Raw genomic sequence first — 19,074 nt, forward strand, 5'->3', positions numbered from 1 at the left:
ATTGACCTCTGTTGCCTTACTTTTGCATATAAGTCCTTGTATCCATGTATACGTGTACCAAATTTGTTCTTACTGCTCCGATTTATGTGTGTATGCTATCTGCCTCTGGAGGAGAGAAGTAACAGACTGACTACCCCTCTCTTGCAGGTCTTGCGACACAACAGGTACAGGTGCTGGGATACTGATGTATAACTTAACAGCAAGAACCTTATGGTAGAGACAATTGTTGAGCAAAGACCGTTGAAAGTATATACATCACTTTAATAATTATTAGTAAAATTACATTTATTACAAAAACCATGTGATAATAGGCTTTTTCATATCTCACTCATACCATTCATATTGATTCACTCATTCTGTGGCATTCGGGTTCAACAATTTAGTATTTCCTTCTGACATATTAGTTGTTGATAATATGTATGACAATGGGAAAAAACAAACATGGATTTTCTGAAAGTCGACATATGTTTCGGCCCCTTTCAGTAGTACCATCGTTGTCTACGGTGGTCTGAATAGTCAATGATGGGCCATCTTCAGGACAGTGGTGATTTAGTAAAAGCTTACAGTCTTCACCCTTGTTCATATGAAAAGCCAAAGCTAAAAAACACGAATTAAACATATATTACATTGTGGAACGGTCTGGTCTCATTTGGTTAGTCTCAAGGTTATGGCTTAATTACTATGCCAGAGGAACAGCACCAACCTGTGGCCGAAAAAATTATTATGGACCGTAGAGAAGAGATTTGATTGTAGAGTATCTTCTATATTCCCTTTATCTATAGCCCTAGAGAGAAGGGAACAGAAACAATAGTAATTACTGCCTTATTTAATTGCTACAAAAGTGTTTTTTTTGTCGTGTGGCAACTCAGAGCAAACTTACAGTTCCCCCTTAGAGGTGGGTAGAGCTTCAGATTTCTGTAACTCAGCGGCGTATCGTGAGATGTCTACAAGATGAGAATGATAGCATCAGCAATCACACTCGTTATCTCTGAAAGGAAGGAGGAAAGGGAGAACGGTGTTCATTGAACTACCTTTCTGTAATTATATCACAACAGCTCCAATTTTTGAATAAAATTGTAATGGCCGGGCTTCGAATGAGGATGCAGTGTTATCGAGGTTGAAACCTGGAGGTGGTGATCATGTTACACCCTTTCTATTGCATTGCCTCTAGCGTACCTAAACTGCCTATAGGGTAGTGCGGTGAAATCTTGTGCAACCGGATGCTGTGCGCGGTGTAACCTCACGAGGTTAGTGCCTCGCCTTTCATTCGCTACTTTTTTTAGAGAGTTATTCCTCGCCGATATTATATGTTAAAGCGATACAGCGTTATTACTTAGACAGCATCTGCTAGTATGTGAAGGAATCGCACTGGCTCGAGGGAGTGGCTAGGTCTTGTTAAGGGGAGGGTTGCATAAATTGCATACCCAGGCGCTATGCACGGTATAACGGAGAGTAATTGCAGGTGTTAGTGCTGGGGATCGCGTAGGTAGACGAACTCGGCGGGCCGTGTGATACCTTGTCCATGGCGTTAATGCCTAGCCTTTAACTCATTATTTTTTCTAGAGGGCTATTGCTCCTCACCTGTATTATTCGTTAGAGCGTTATTGCAGCGTTGTTGTTCGAACGGCGTCTCCTGGCTCGTAAAAAAATCACATTTGCAAAAGGGAGGGGCTGGATCTTTTTAAAGGATCACGTGTTGCCGAAAAGGAAGTTGTTGACATGGGGCTGCGGCGCTAATGAAGAGGCCATATGTAAAAGTGCAGCATGTTGCTTGGTCGCTGCATATTCCAGAGAACCTGGAACAAGCCGACAATAATGACACAAACTACAGTGTAGCTTTTATTTGAAGTGTCCAAGGCTAAATAAAGTTTCTGTTTTACATTCAATTTTACAAGGCTTTTAATATTAATAAAGAGGACTACTTATAAAATGTCAGGTATTGAAGATGGAAATATGAATAGGGCGTGCTCATGATATTGACTCTTTAGAGGAAGGCGCTCCATTCGACAGCTGTATTTAAACCATTTTGGACTGTTCTCAGGTTGTAAATCCATTTTTGTTCCGCTTGAGTTAAGATTTTATCTTTATCTCCATTGCGACGTGAAATTTTTATAACCTGGATGACACACCATAAAAAGTCTGTGCATTTATGATGTTTTTCAGAAAAATGGGCTACTAATGGTTTATTTTCAACTGCATTGCGAATACAAGATTTATGCTCATTAATCCGTTTGCGGACAGGTCTTTTTGTTTTGCCTATGTATACCATATCGCATGGGCATTTGATGGCATATACTACCCATGGTGTTAAACAATTAGTGAACTCTGTTAATTGGATAGTGTGGTGACACAACGTGATTTGTTTGAGAGTAGTTGTTTGTGCACACACTGAACAATGGCCACATCGATGGTGGCCCATTAAAGACGGGAGGCCCCACAGAGAAGTTTGTGCAAATTTCTTAGATTTGGCAGGTTGATACGAATGCACCAAGTTGTCTTTTATGTTTGGTTGTCTTTTGAAGGCAAACCTCGGGATTGGGGGATTGAAGTCTTCTGTGTAGATCATCTTCCAATGTTTACGTATAATCTTTCTGCAGGTGTTACTGATCGGACTATATGTACTTACGCAGGTTATCTTATCCTCTTGATGTTTTTGTACTGATTCTAGCGTACTGGAGCGATTGGTATGTAACACTCGTTTGTATGCTCTCTGTATCGTTTTGTGGGGGTAGCCTCTCTCTTTGAGTCTTAACTTGAGACTCTTAGCGTGTATTTTATATTGTTGTACATTTGTACAGTTTCTGCGGATACGCAGAAACTGACCATATGGTAAACCCTCTTTCAAACTAAGAGGATGGAAACTTGTGTAATTTAACAGAGTGTTTCTGTCGGTGGGTTTTCTGTATAGAACCGTTTCAATAGAACCATCTGTGGTTTTGTGTATTTCCAAATCTAAAAACGGTATTTTGTACGGATCGGTGTGAATTGTAAATTGAATGTGAGAGTTCTGGGAATTCAACCACAGATGGAACGAAGTTAGTTGCTCTGAGGTACCACTCCATATTAGACAAATATCGTCAATGTATCGCAACCAATTTTTTATATAGTTTTGAAAAGGATTACGAGGGCTGTAAATGGATTGTTGTTCTAGATTATCCATGTACAGATTTGCCAAGTCTGGGGCAAAAGTGGCTCCCATACTTGTTCCTTTCAATTGGTTGAAAAAACGGTCTTTGTATAGAAAAAAGTTCTCTGTTAGAGCTAACCTGATACATTCCAAGATGAATGCAGTTGGAACTTGGTTTATGGTCTCAGTGCGTCTCTCTAAGTATTCAGCCATCACCTTGAGACAATCATCTTGTGGGATGCTGGTGTACAAGCTCACCACATCCAAAGTTACTAGAATATCTGTTGGATCTAGGTGAATGTTTTCTAGCATTTTAATCATACTTGTTGAATCTTTTACGTATGATTTCATTTTGGGAACAAACGGTCTCAGAAACCAGTCAGAATACATTGACAATGGTTCCAAGATGGAATTTATGGCTGCTACAATTGGTCTGCCTGGGGGTTGTGTTTCATGCTTATGAATTTTAGGAAGTAGATAGAAGACCGGAATAGTGGGATGTTGATTAACCAAGAATTCTTGTTCTTCAGGGTCTATCCAGTTTTCTTCTAGGGCATACTTCATAAGACTGTTGATTTCCTCTTGTAGCCGAGGTGTAGGATCCGCTGGAAGTTCTCTATATGAAGAGGTGTCATTGAGATGTTTCATTATTTCAATCTCATAGAGTTCTTTGGTCCACAGCACTATGCCCCCGCCTTTGTCCGCTGGTTTAATTATTAGGTTCTCGTTGGATTTAAGGGCTCTTAGTGCTTCTCTTTCCGCCTTTGATAGGTTGTTTTTGGCAAGATTTTGATTTTTGATCGCTTTTTGAATTTCCCAGGAAATCTTTTGTTCGAAAGCTATTATCGCTGGACTAACCATCGCGTTAGTTGGTACAAATTTCGAAGGAGTTCTGAGGCCCATAGTCGATGGTGCTTTCGGGGTCAAAGTTTTATTTCTGAAGAAGTATTTTAGACGTATCAGTCTGTAAAATTTCTGTAGTTCAACTTCTGTCTCGAAGGGTTTAGCTTGTGTTGTTGGAACAAACGATAACCCTTTTGATAAGACACTTATTTCAGTGGGGGAAAGGTCATGTGAAGACAAGTTATAGATGGGGATTACCAGGTTTGTCCTGGAGGTGGCCAGTTCCTGGTGTTCATTCGGGAAGGGCCTTGGGGTTTGTTGCGTGCACGTTGTCCTTTTCCCCGAAAATATTGCTGTGGGGGCGGACCTGTGGAGCCTTGTTGCCCGGAATCTGATTCGCTGCTTGTGGATGTATTTGATGAGTTGGAAAAGTTCACAAAGGGTCTTCTTCTATTGCCCTTATTATAGGGTCTCCCCTGGCTCGCTCTCTGAATGTCGTCATAGTAGGACTCCATAAGGTACGGGTAGGTTTTGGTCTCCTTCTATTGTTCCACATCTTTTTTTAGTTTCCAGATTTTTTTGTCAAGGATTGTTTTCTTAAAATTCGTCATCTCTTCTTCGATTTTGGCTAAAGTTTCTTTCAGATCTTTTATGGTGTTCTCTTGTTTGATTTTAGCCTCCAAGGTATCTATTTCTGTTTTCTGTATTGCTACTTCTTCTTCTGATGTTTCTATAATCAGGATTAGTAGATCTCTTGAGCATTTGTTGCTCACGCCACTAAATCGATGTTTGAATTTAGTGTTGTTAGTAAAGACTCGCGGGACGTTTTTAATCTGCAGTCCCTCTGGGATTGTTCCGGCTTTAAGATATGCCAGCATAAGTTTCCCATGAGATTCAGTGCGAATCAACTTTTTCTTTTTCTGAATTAAAAGTTCTGCGTCGTTAGATTGCGGAACATTTCCTACTTCGTTGGGGGTATCTCCCAACAATGTTGGTTGATTAATGAGTTTTTTGTAATACTCATCAGAGAACGACACTAAATTTTCAATGTCCATTTTCTCACTTCTTATCACACTATTTATTTGTGGTACTAGAAATGAAACCCAACAACCAAGGGTTGTCCAAAGATAGATATAGTGGTGGGTACTCCCAAATTTTTTGTTTTTGAAACAATCTGCTATCTGCCTCTGTCAACAAAAATAAAAGTTTAAAAAATAAAAAAAAGAATCGGGCTATTACAAACAATCCCAGAAATCTCTTCAATCACACCTCGGTGTATAAAGTCTGAAACAATACTTTTCAATGCACGCTCACCCTCTACCGATATTTTGTACTATGGAATACATGGCAGCGTAATACCTGTTTTCAGAATTATTCGTACTGGCTCAACATTAAGAATCCCCACATAGAGGGCGCTAGAGACCCGAACAAGATGGCCGCTCCTCTGTGAGCTCCCGCGCGGCCTCTTAAAATCCTTATTAATCCTGCATATTCCGGCAGTACAACTCTCTAAAACGACCACTAACGCTCCTACCAGAGCACAGTGAAGAAAATCGGCCGAGCAGAAGTCTGATCCGAAGACTCTGGCCGTCTGGACACTGCTTGGCGCATTACAGCTTCCCCGGGTGACAGAAGAGTCCCGAGGACTCACCAACACTCGCCGGCCCTCCCCGGCGCCGAGGAGGAGCTGCGGCAGCTGTCGCGTGGCTCAGCCGAGCATGCAGTGAAAGCGGAGGAGCAGGAGGGTCTGCCCCCCTGCGACGCCGGCGCTGCGGGCATCCCCCAGCTTCCCGGCAATAACCGCAGCCTATCCAACGTGGGTCGGCTGGACTATGTGAGGGGCGAACATCCCGGCCCGGCTTAACGGACCCCTTCCACAGAAGGTGCCGCTGTCCCCAGATGTCCCGAGCGGTCCCGCGACTATCCCGCTGTGACTTGCTGTGGGCCTGACGAGGCAACACGCACCGAAGCGCTGAGCGAGAGGAAAGCCCCTGCAACTCCGGTGGGCAGACCGCGCACCCGCCTGGCTCTTGTCAACACAGTGGCACACAGTGGCTGTGAAGCCATGTTCCAGCAGAGCCTCGCGGCTCCATAGCCTCCCGCCGTCGACCCAAGAAGCAACATCCTGAGGGTGCAGCGGCGGTCAGGAGACGAGACACGCACGAAGGAGCAGAACACGGGCTGGGCCCCCTCAGGTGCAGCGCACGCAAAGAGGGAGGCGGTTTGAGGGGGCGCGCTCAATGAGAAGATCCTTAAGACTGCAACTCATGGTCAAGGCTCACACCCACTGCCCCCCCCCCCCAAGGTTGAATAACTGTGCCCCTTCAGGCTGCCCCCAACTATCAACCGTTGGGTGAGGTGTTGACCTTCTAGCAAAGGGCCACACCCTGGCAACACAGTGAGACCACCGCATCCAGCCTGTACAGGCCATAGCACCAGGATCTAAACCAACTGCCCTGGGACTCCACAAGCGTGGCCTGCAGCTTCCGCGCCAGATAGGCTGCCTATAACCCACCGACCCTGGCATCAACTAGCGCGCATATGGTGGGTTGAAAGCCTGGCTCTGAACAGCGCTTCAAAAAGACAAAGCAACGGGCAAAGCACCCACAGGGGTACAAGAATCCTCATGGGCAATACAGACACTCAGTGGTTCGGCACCCCGCCTCGACTGCCATCCAGACCCTACAATTAAGCGACCAACCGCGCCTGCAATGGGGAAAACCGACAAACAGCGCAAATTGAACTTTGACGCAGGTACTTCAGCAAAAACCCAGAGACACAATTGCGAATTAGAATCCCTGCTACATATGCCAAGCCATGATATCGACCCCCAGTCGCTCGACATCAGAGCACTTCTTCTAGAACTGAAATCCGGAATCAACAACCTAGATAGTAAGCTAGACGGCCTCTCATCCAAAGTCGATCAAGTTCAACACCGACTAGACACCCACAATGAGCACTTAGATGAAGCAGAGCAACAGATCTCTAACTTAGACGATGGAGTATCATCCTTAAATACCAGAGTGTCGTCCCTCGAGGCCCAAATGAAAATAACCAACGCAAAAAACGAAGATCTCGAAGGACGCTCTAGAAGGAATAACATTCGGATAATAGGAGTAAGAGAGAAGCAAGTACAAGGCAAAATGGAAGACCACATTAAAGAAATGTGTAAATCCTTCCTTGAGCCATACACTCTCTCGCCCCTATTCGTCATCGAAATAGCCCATAGAATACCAACCTCAAGGCCATCTCGACCAATAATTGCAAAATTACTCAATTACAAAGACAGAGATGCGATACTTCCGAATGGCCAGAGAGAAAGGCGAGCTACAGTACGACAGCGACACTGTCCACTTTTATCCGGACTTTTCACCAGCTGTCCAGGCACAAAGGAAGTCTTTCACAAACGTCAAACAGAACTCCACACAAACCAAATCCCTTATTCGATGCTGTTCCCTAAAAAATGTCTAGATACAACATCAGGGAAGGGCCCAGTTTTTCCAATCGCTCGAAGAGGCAAATGTATACCTTGACTAGGCGGCTGTCGACCACCGGAGAATAACCAAGCACGAGCTCAAAGAGAAAGGGCCCAGAGGAATCCACCATAGATGAACAGAGGCAATAGAACATAGCTCACTGAGATAATCAATACTGTCGGAGCGCGAAATAGAGGGTAAAACACCCCCAAGGCCACGCGACTTGGGAAGATCCAAGCGCCCCTAGCACAGCAATGCTCAAGTTTACAAGTTACACGCTAAAGGAAGGGGGAACCATGACGAGCCAGTTGGGGGTTGCTCGCGAGAAACTGGAGGGATATGCACACAAGTTGGGAGTTAACAAGTTTTATAGCACCCAGGACACCCCATGTGCTCCACTCAGGAGAAGAGCACACCACAAGCAAAATCAACACGACAAGACCCACCCCCCCACCCTTCAGCAGCCAAATGCAAGGAACCGCACGCACAAAGAAATAAAGACACAGTGCCTTCACCGTAGCTACATGGATATATTAAAGGTGGAAATCAGCCAGCAAAAGTAAGGAAAATGACTCAATACCTACGCCGGCACAAAATCGACATTGCGTTCATTCAGGAAACCCACCTACGCCCGAATTCCGAAAACCTCTGGGCAAAGGACTGGGATTGTCATCGCTATTTCGCCTCTTTCTCCTCCTACGCCAGGGCAGTGGCCATAATAATCAACAAAGTGATCAATTACAGACTAATCGCCCAAAAAAGGACACAGAAGGAAGGTCGCTTTTGATACAGGGATGATTGACGGAGAAGAAATCACCCTAGTGAACTCATACGGCCCAAATACTGACGGCCCCAACAACTTCGATTGAGTGATGACACAACTGAGCGCGATCAGGCAATCCACGATCATATGGGGCGGTGATCTCAACACAACGCTGAATCCAGCCAAAGATAAATCACACAATACGACGGCGACCCCATCCAAGGCATCCCTACAAATTACTGAAATCTGCAAAGCCTACGACCTTGTTGATATCTGGAGACACAAGAATCCAAGTACCCACGACTTTTCACTCCTGGGTTCACAAAACCAGTTCGAGAATAGATTATCTCTTCGTATCCAGCAACAGCCGCCTACAATGGGACGACTGCCGCATTTTGCCGAGATCCTTGTCAGACCATTCCATGGTGTCTCTAGCTTGCAACACCACACAGCAACCAAACCGTGACCTCGTTGGAGATTCAAGCCACGAGCACTACAAGACACGGTCTATGCGGAAGAACTCTGAAATGAACTCGAACACTTCCTTGACTCCAACCGAGGCTCGGTGCCCTCAGCCGGGACCCTGTGGGAGACTTTAAAATGTTTTACTAGAGGGGTCTGCATGACAAAAGAATGTGGAATATTAAAACTACTGCGAAGGGTGTTGAACACCAGCGCATCAAGACTCAAGGACCTCGAAGGAGCTCTCCGAACGGACAACACTCCACAAGCGCTAGCAGCAATTAAGAAAGAATTAGAAGTGTTCCGAGGCGCAGCCGAAAGGGAAATAAAATTTCTAGACAGACACCGTAAAATTCGGCAATATGGCGAGGGGCAACAGCCCGGAGCCCTCCTCGCGAGGCTCATAACCTCCGACAGAAAACCCACAGCAATCGATTCAGTGAGAGACCCCACAGGCAATACCGTCCACTCGACAATCGACATCGTCGACAGCTTCCGCAGATTCTACCAAGACTTGTACGACTCAAGCTACTCTGCCGACCCAGCAGAGCTGACACAATACCTAGATGAAATAGAACTATACCGGGTCGCCCCGGAGCTCAGAGAACCATTAAATGCCCCCATTACCATTGAAGAGATCCTCAAGGTCATCAAGGAACTACCTAACTCTAAAGCACCAGGGCCAGACAATCTGTCTGGCGAATTCTATAAACACTTTGCAGACAACCTCGCCCCACTACTCCTCCAGGTCTACGACGAGGCCCTGACCAATGACCAGCTACCACCAACATTAAATAGGGCCAACATAATCCTTTTACACAAGAACGGCAAAGATCCAACTCAATGCGGCTTATACAGGTCAATTTCGCTAATAAATCTTGACAACAAAATGTTCGCAAAAGTCCTAACCAAGAGGCTACTACCCCTCATGCCCGCCATGGTGTTGGCTGATCAAACGGGTTTCGTCCCTGGGAGGAACACCTCATACGGGATAAGAAGGATGTTCGGAGCATTGGAAGCCCTAGAACCGGACTGCCAGGCCGTGGCAGTACTACTAGATGCCGAGAAGGCTTTCGACTCGGTCGAATGGCCCTTTCTGTTCACAGTCCGGGAAAGGATGGGTCTGGGCAAGCGTTTTTTACACTTGATCTCCCTACTCTACAAAAAAACAATTTCCAACATCATGCTAGGCGGTCCCTGCTCTGCCGATATCCACTTGAGAAGAGGAACAAGACAGGGCTGTCCACTTCTGTTCGCTTTAATAATGGAACCCCTAGCCTCCGACATGCGCATGCAACACCTCCACAGAGGCCTCTCATTCGGCCCACACAAGATGATCATCTCACTCTACGCAGATGACATAGCCTTGTTCCCACAGAAGGCAGATGAGAAACTAAACCCAGCAATGAGATCAGTAATACAGTTTGGACGCTTCTCAGGGCTGAAAATTAATAACAGCAAATCGGTAAACTTCCCATTTACCGCCGTCACTACTGAATTTGCTGACGACTTCGGCTTCCAGTGGCAACACACACATGTGAGGTACCTCGGCATCTACATCATGTCCCGCCTGAAAGAGGAGATCATTCACGACAATTACGAAGCCACCATAGACATCATCCAAGCCAAGATCGACAGATGGAAATCCCTACAACTCAACCTCTGGGGCAGGGTATCAATTGTAAAGATGATCATCTTACCAAAACTACTGTACCTCTTCTCAAACATCCCCTTGCTCCTTACACAAAAACTTCTCCAACGCATAAAGAGTATGGTCCTAGACCTCATATGGGCTCGCAAGGTGGCGAGGGTCGCCTACTCCACACTAACCCTACCAACACGGCAAGGTGGACTGGCCCTCCCAGATCTGGAACGCTACTATTGGACGGCCCACGCGCAATACCTCAGCCAATGGTACGCAACGCAGTTCATAAGACCACATGTTCAGATAGAAAGAGCGCTAGCGACACCGCACCTCCTCCGATCCATTATCTTTGGACAATTCCCAGTCGCTCAATCCGTAATGAATCCAGTTGCCACCACATATTCAATCTGGAGGAAAATTGCCAAGGAAAACGACGTCTTGGCCAGATACTCTCCACTTCTGCCGATCAGACACATTCCCGGAATCCATCACAACCCGAAAAAGTCTTCCTACGCTGGACAGAAAAGCTACAACTACACTCCATGAACAACCTTTTTCCAGCAGGGACCTTCTTGACCGCACAACGAGCCCGAGAAAGAGGAGCCAACAATACCCTCGCTAAGTTCATATATTACAGACTAAGACACTCGCTACAGGCGGTAATCCCGGCCTTCCCACAACAACCACCAATCTGGCCACTACTCCATTATGCAATCCAAGCCCAAGGAGACGGGCGCCTCGTAACAAACATCTACAAGGGTCTATTCAACTAATCGAACCCGCCCTGCGCAAGCGCCAAAAAGAGATGGGGGGGAAAAAACACTATGCAGCACAATCCTGGACGAGGAATGGGCCTACACCCTAAAACTCGCTCGTAGAGTAGCGATCAACACAAGGTTTAAACTGTTTCACTTCAACTTCCTCCATCAAACATACCACACACTGGCGAAACTTAATTCTCAAAGGGACTCTATCTCAGCAGAATGCAACAGATGTGGAGCACCTACACCACACTTTCTTCACCTGGCGTGGTCCTGTCCCCCAGTGGCCACCTTCTGGAGAGCGGTGCTCGAAAAAACCTCAGCAATAATAGGAACAGAGCTCACTTTCGAACCAAAGGCAGCATTGCTAGGCCTGACTCAATCGCTACCGAGCTCAGTTAAAAGACTAACAAATCTATTGCTGGTCCTAGCGCGAAGAAGAATCACCTACACGTGGGGTAGGGGCCCCCCTCCAAACCTACAGCACTGGATGAAAGACATAACATTCTGTCAAGATGTAGAAACTGATTTCATCAAGACTATGCCACTACACGCACGCCCTCCGGACATATGGGGGCCATACATCGCATACTTGCTTTCGACGACTGACGCTGTCAACGCACAGCAACCAGATCCACGCAAGACTCAACTATCAGCCCGACACACAGCGCCGGAACTCTAGCTGCTCCACCACATAGATGACAACCGGTGGCATAACGACTCTTTTCAACGCAACGGGTGGGGAGGGGAGGAGAGGGAGCATGAGAGGGTTCTCACAGTACGACCAATTTCCGGTCTTACAATTTGTTTTATTGGAAAATGCCAATAAAGAAAGTTTAAAAAAAAAAAAAGAATCCCCACATCATTATCATTCACCGCCCATAAATATGTGGGCACTCCGCTGAACTCACTCGGCAAAGGCATAGACCGGAATTGCATAGCAGAATTTTGTTGGTGAGAGATTGTTAAATAAACTCTATCTGGAGAACAATAAATCACAGCATTCAATTGCTTCAACAGATTTAATCCCAACAAGTTTTCGTCGCAATTCGTTGCCAACAAGAATGGACATGAATCAGTAACCAGTCCCAATGCAATCAGTACCGGCGAAGAGACCGGACTAACTACTGGCGTACCGGAGAACCCTACAGAAACATTGCTCTGCCTTGACGGTGGAATATCTGGAACCCACATAAGGTCAATCAATGGAACACATCTGTGCTCCGGTATCCACTATAAAGATATGCTCCCTACTCCCCACCTTCATTTAAACGTAGGGCCCCTTTTGATAAATGTGAATAGGTATCGGTTCCATCCGATGTAAAATCTTCAGTGAAATAAGCGTGAGTAGGAGTGTCAAAGACATTTCCACTACCCGTAATCTGTGACTGTACTCCCAGACTACCCACATTTGTATCTTGTGGCTGGCTCTGCTGATTCTGTGTGAATTGGTATCCATCAGGACCCAAAATACAAGGGTGTCCCCCTAATTGCCTCCCGATCGTGCCGTATTGGTTATTAGCTTGCTGTTGGAGGGGCAGACATTGTGCCCTGCAATGGCTTTCCTGTCTACAATACGCACACTGGTTCATATGCAGAGGACCCATTTGTGCTCTCATTTGTGGAGTGAACTGACCTCTTGGTTGAGTGTTCCCACCCCTCGATCCTCGTGCAATTTGCTGCAAAAGTACTGTTTTTAAATCCTTTTTTCTTTTCCACCTTCTCCTTCTCCGTGTTTACCCTGTTCTCATAATACTCGGCCATGTCCAGCACTTTGGATTGTGATTTTCCTTGCCATGCACTTTCAGACGTCATGATCTGAGTTTGAATGTCGGGCAATAATCCTCGTACGAATTTGTCAACAAATAATCTTTCCCGGTTCTGTACTCAATTCTTGCCCACTAAAATCCGAAAACACTTGTTCAAACCTGTTAAACTCAGTCGCACCCTTGGTCTTCCCTTTCATACATGCTGTCAATTTGTCCCATATATTCTCTTCTCGGGCACTAAAGTTTTCAGTTTGGTCACTATATTATTCGGCAACATCAATATAACGTGAGGCGTTTTGTTGCCTGCTTTCCTAGCCCCATGAGCTTGCGTCAAGGCATCCCAAGTATCACCCATCCCTGCCTGATCATCTACGGTCCTAATAAATCTGCAGGCAGGATCACAGGAAACAATAAGTCAATATCCCCTAAAGTGAAAACTGACGAATTCAAAACTGATTCTATCTCTTCGTAGAATCCTGTAGGATTCTTCCTAATGTCTGGAATAGACTGCTTAATCATATTCACTTCCTGTCTCAAACGGAACGTGAAGAAACTGTGAAATATAATGTGCTGGAATAGTGGAAGCAGGTGTCTGTCCTACAGCTGGAATCTCTACTTTCAGGACTAGTGTCAGAAGAACCTCTGTCATAGGCAATTGTACAGTAGGGAGTTCTGAACTCTTGTTAAGCAATAGGGCCAAATCGAGTGACAAAGAGGTCAACGTGGTGTCAGGTCAAAATGCTCTTTTATAAATCACCATCATATCCGCCGGACAACACAAGTTTCTTTTCATGCATTCATCAAGCCAACAGACACCACCAAAACTGTAAGTGTGGCATGGGTGGGGTGTAGAGCAATTACTCTACTACAGAAAGCCATCACCACTCTACCTTACCTCTGCATAACGTAGACTGCCATAGATTTACATCATGCATACTTAGAGAGATTTGTGACTACCAGCATAAATCAATTCTTGGCTGGATTGTAAATGTTGCATTGCATTACACACTAACATACTAGCCAATGCTAACTAGTGCTACACCTATACAGAACGGTCAAGATTAGCCTGCGTCACCTCTAGACGGGTGTAATAATGTTAGCATGTGCCACACTTGGATGGAATTCTCAACTTTAGCCTGCGTCGCATCTAGACAGGATTATGAATGTTAGCAAGTACCACACTTAAATGGAATCCTTGACTTTAGCTTGCATCACTTCTAGACAGGATTGTGAATATTAGCATGTACCGCACTTAGATGGAATCCTTGACTCTAGCTTGCGTTACATCTAGATAGAAATATGAATGTTAGCATGCGCCACACTTAGATGAAACTGTGAATGACGACAAGTGCAACACCTGAATGGAATCATGGTCAATAGCCTTCCTCACATCTAGACGGAATATTGAAATTGGTAAGCGCCACACTCCGATGAATGGTGAATGGTGGCAAGCATCACACCTAGACGATAATTGCAGGCATAGCAAGGCCAACTAACCAATCCACTAACAATTTCATTCCTCTGCATACACCTCTCAATCTGTAACCAAACACAACCACAAGCCTAAAATGCAGCAATCCGCACAAACTTCACTACACTGCAACAACAAAACAACCCGCACATAGACTTGCACAACAGCACACAATGACTACCGACCGTAAAACACCCCAAACCCAGCCACCGGACCCATCGGGCTGAGGCTGCCAACAGCACATCACTGCTCTCTTGCACTTTTCCAGCTTATTCCCACTAACTCACCCCCACCCCGTCCCTCTTTCAGAGCCGCCAGAGCGCCGGGGGACCACTCCGGTGGTGATAGTGCGCGGTACAAATATCCTTTAACATTAACATTAACATTGTAAATGCTCAACCATAACGTATAACATCTTCTGCTGCATATCTGGTGTGTACTGACTAAATGTATCATGCACTTCAATAGGGGAAATAGAAGCATCTGAAATCCATCTAAGCGTGTCCCTTGTGCAAATAGCATCTCTTCACTTACGGGTTTCAATGGAGGCAAAAATCGTTTTGGTATGAACAATATGTGTTGCTTATTCTTAGTCAATTCATCTGTGTGTAAGCGATCAAGTTCTCTCTTATATACAAACAATTGCGCGACATGTTCGCGTATCTTTGTTGCAGTATCCCTTGAGCGAGACAAAAAATTCAAATCCTGCAATTATTGTGGAATAGCTGAACCAGTTAAATCACTCCATACTTCGGCAAGATATTCTCCCATTTGTTCTATCTACGCCTTCTACTCAGGAAAACCCCCATGGTCAGACATTGCACTCACAGCTGCGGTTTCATCACCCCCCTCCATGTACATCTCTGCCCATTCACGCAATTCCTTCTTCCTCTCAGCAGATATCGTACTACGTGTCACTATTCTCGAATCAGTGTCAAGCATTGGAAGGGGAGTGGAAGTGGAGGCAGATGGCAAAGAAAGCAAAAATAAAACATGCGCGCTCGGCGGTGGAGGAAATGTCTGTGCAGTTCGAACAACCGGTGTAGCGGCAGCTGTTATAATTGCACTCGGTGAAGATGCGAGGGGAGGCACATAAGGAGGTGATGCAGTTGAATCAGCTCCTGAATCAGACCTCTGCTCATTCAGTAACTTATTCAACAACTCATCTGAAACATGCAAATCTTGTGACAGATATATTTTCTGCACATCTAATTGAAAGGCCCTATCCATGCTCCTAATGGCCTCGCTCTGTTTCTGTTGATCATGTACTAAAGCCTTCTCTGCATTTGTCATATGTCTACGTGCATGCTTCTCTCTACTTTTGAGTTGCTTATTCGCTTCCTTCTTCCAATCCCTTGCCATGTCAAATGCAGCTGTCTAGCTTACTTACGCAATAATACAGTTTACAAATATTCTATTCTCGATAACTTAAAACTTCCCAGCACTGGCCACTGAAGCTCTGGCGCATGTCTGATTTGTCGATGCCAAATATCATTGAATACAATTGCGCCTAGGCCATGAGACACATACATGTCATACGCCGCCGACCCCTCGGGTGGTGCGGGTTGACTATGTTTCAAATTACCAGATTGTCTTCCTCGGCAACAAAACATTGCAAAACAGGAGGACAATTTACCAGGCATACTAAAATCTCAGTCTTACCTGGCCGAAATATTTACGCGTAAATACTACTACCAATCAAATTACCAGACCGTTTCCTTCCTGAAACATGCTCACCTGATTTCTCCAATCAAGTCCAACGGACAATCGTTGTGGCTGGCAATTCCTCCAAACAGGCAGAACAAGCCTCTATTCCAGAACCCTCGCTTCGATGTTCTCTAGACGCTGCGATCGGCCGGAGATCAGGCGTAGCAGTCTGCGGGGAAACACGTCTCTTGTGCAGGGGCCCCTTTTACTCACTAATCTCTCGATCCGACAGCCTCGTCTTCGTCCAACACGAATGGAACATCAACGGGAGGGTCCCTGTTCGGGCGCCATCTGAAAGACTACAAAAATGAGGCTGACTACAAAGAAAGGGGAATAGCCAGTCACGAGGTCAATCAGCAGCGTTTATTACAGTCCAGACTGGGGTCTCAGCGCCCCACGGTGCATGCATACAGGCACCATGGCGGGAGAGAGCCGCGAACAGCCAGAGCGTCATACATATATACATTCAGGAATAACATACGATACACTTGTCCAGCCCCCTCATGTGATGGGGTCCATAGGGTTCATGACCTTTCCACGTAGGTGATATTACTGAGACAATGTTTGTGCATTCATCCCTGCCCTCCAATTGACAATTTACTGTCTGGGAGCAAGGTAAAGCTGTGCGTAGGGGCATATTGTGTTGCCTGGTACAAGGTAACATTTGCTGTACAGTTTATCTATGTTGCTCTTGAGGCCTGAGGTCAGTCTGCTCTAAAGCTTGGAAAACAGGATTTTCTCCAGAGGAGCACATTGCAGCTGCACATTATTACAATTAATGGTTCAATGGAGAAACGTGGTCGAGACAGGCGGGCACCTAACTTATAGATTAGCTATGCTTCTGCAAGGTTTCAAGGTTCTACAGTGTAAGACAAACAACATGCTCAGCAGAATGTGCATTCCTGTGTCGTAAATAACAGTAAGTTCATGCTGCAGTCTTTTACCGCGTTCAGAGGGAGAAAGTAAAAATGAGCAAGTAACTGAACTGAACATTGCATCGAAGATGACGAATAGAACAAAATGGCAACGTGACCACCATTATGGTGACAGCTGTCTGTAGCGTGATGCGAGTTTGCTTAGGCCAATATGCATACCTTATAGGAGACTAAACTAAATATATTTTCAAAACCCAAAGTGTTAGGGCCCCGAAATGAGGTCTGCCTTTGGAGAAGCTACGGGATGCGTCAGCTCGGTGAGGAAGCCTTACAGGTTTTGTTGTGCGCGTTGGAGCGGACGTGGCCCGGGACATCTTTTGGCTGCACATTTGCCTCGTGGAGGCTGCTGACGATGGTAGTTGGTGTCCCAAACTCCTCATACCCTGGCTTGGCTGGCTTTTTGTCTATGTTTGCTGTTTTTGCAGGCTCTTGTATGTGATAGCTGGCTTCTACCCCATTGTGTCTGCTGGCTTCTGCCCAGTTTAAGTAGAGGACAAGGCATAAAATAAGCAGTGTCGCACAGCAATTTGCTATGCAATTCTGTAGTTTTGCTAATCAAATGAAGACTTGTGTAGCAAAGTTAGCTATTTACTTTTCCCTCTTCAATGAAAGCACAGCTCGCTCTGCATTCCTCTCTTGCCGTCTGTGCTCTCTTCACCCTCTTTTCTCTGTTCACTTCAAGTGCTAATGGAGGGAAAGTGTAGCAGTAATCCTCTCCTCCACTCTTAAGTGCCAAATGCATGTGTACGAATGCAAGAATTGTTTTTCCAAATTATTGCAAACCAGAAGTAATCCGCAGAGTACTTTTATTAAGCTTTTTATATCCTGTCTGGCAAAGACAAGTATGTGCCAACTTTATATCTTTTAAAAAGACAGTCATGCAATTCCATTACTAAAATGTAAATTGTGTAATAATACATAATTACAGTATTGAGACTGTACAACCTTCCATTGATCCATGCTTTACAGTAAAGTTTAGGTTGGTGTATCTGAATTTTATAGTGTCAACTATATTTCATTTTGTTGGGGAAGATGCATCATGTTGACTAGAGAACCTTTGAAAACGTACATTATCACATGATCAAATGCTTTTGATGGCAAACCTAGTTCTGTAACCCGCAGGTTGCATACATCTTGCAACTGGTCCTCAGCTCATTATCAAACCCATACTCCTTTAAGTTCTATATTATCACCCTGTTGCTTTATACCAGGCACCCTAAAAGTGAGATGACCACGAACTACAATATTCAATCTAGTATGGCCAGTTCTGGGCCTGCTACGCAATCCACTCTTAGTCTCTTTCCTCTTACATAATAAATACACAAAGTGAACTAAATGGTTACGCAAAGTAGTGATCAATAGATCCATCAAGTCTGTAGATCTACTGCAATAACAAACACTGTAGTTAACCTCTAGAGTTTGCTTTGCTTTATGATCGTATTATATATTACCAACCGCAGGAGACAGCTGGCCAAACGGTTTTCAGAACCTTTTTTTTTCATATCTATTTATTTGTGTCCATTCATGCAGCAAACCTTTTACATTTTACAGACACTCATCTAGGGCTCGCAAAGTCGTTTCGCCCACTCAGTCAAGTAGATTTTATGAAGGGCGAGTAGCATTTACAAGATCTACTTTGTTTGCAGTAAATGTCAAAGGTTTCACTGTGCATGGCTGGACTCTGGGTGGCAGCAGTGTGCCAAACTTGAAGTGGGTTTGTAGTGACATGCACCATTTTACAGAAATCGGATTATACATTTGTTGTCCTCTGTTGCTATGGGTCGAGTGCATTTCTCTTAGGTTGAATAGGTAAATGAAGGTACCCGACCTGCAGGTCTAACTGAAGATTAAAGAATTTGCATGGCCTGACTCCTCTCACAAATGTCTTATTTCAGCTGGAAGCAAAACTGCTGTATTGTTTCTCATTTCATGGCTTGGGTACAAATAACATCCGGTAACATTAACAATATTAGTACAAAATTGCTAATCAAATGGGTCTGTTTGCTAATACAAAACATTTTAATTAGCAAACTCTGCTAATCAATTTTTGAAAACTAATTTATGCCTTGGAGCACACATGCATGTGGGGCAAACGTGGCACCTGCTGTGATTGAC

General features: G+C 45.0%; 1 protein-coding gene across 1 annotated transcript in view; it reads left to right on the forward strand.

Annotated features, from left to right (window-relative positions):
- The window catches only part of MCCC1 (methylcrotonyl-CoA carboxylase subunit 1), a 577,485-nt gene that overhangs the window by 368,853 nt on the left and 189,558 nt on the right, over positions 1–19,074 (forward strand). The window lies entirely within an intron of this gene.

This window comes from Ambystoma mexicanum, chromosome 10 (genome assembly GCF_040938575.1).
Source record: "Ambystoma mexicanum isolate Mex_15411 chromosome 10, UKY_AmexF1_1, whole genome shotgun sequence".
Taxonomy (NCBI): Eukaryota; Metazoa; Chordata; class Amphibia; order Caudata; family Ambystomatidae; genus Ambystoma; species Ambystoma mexicanum.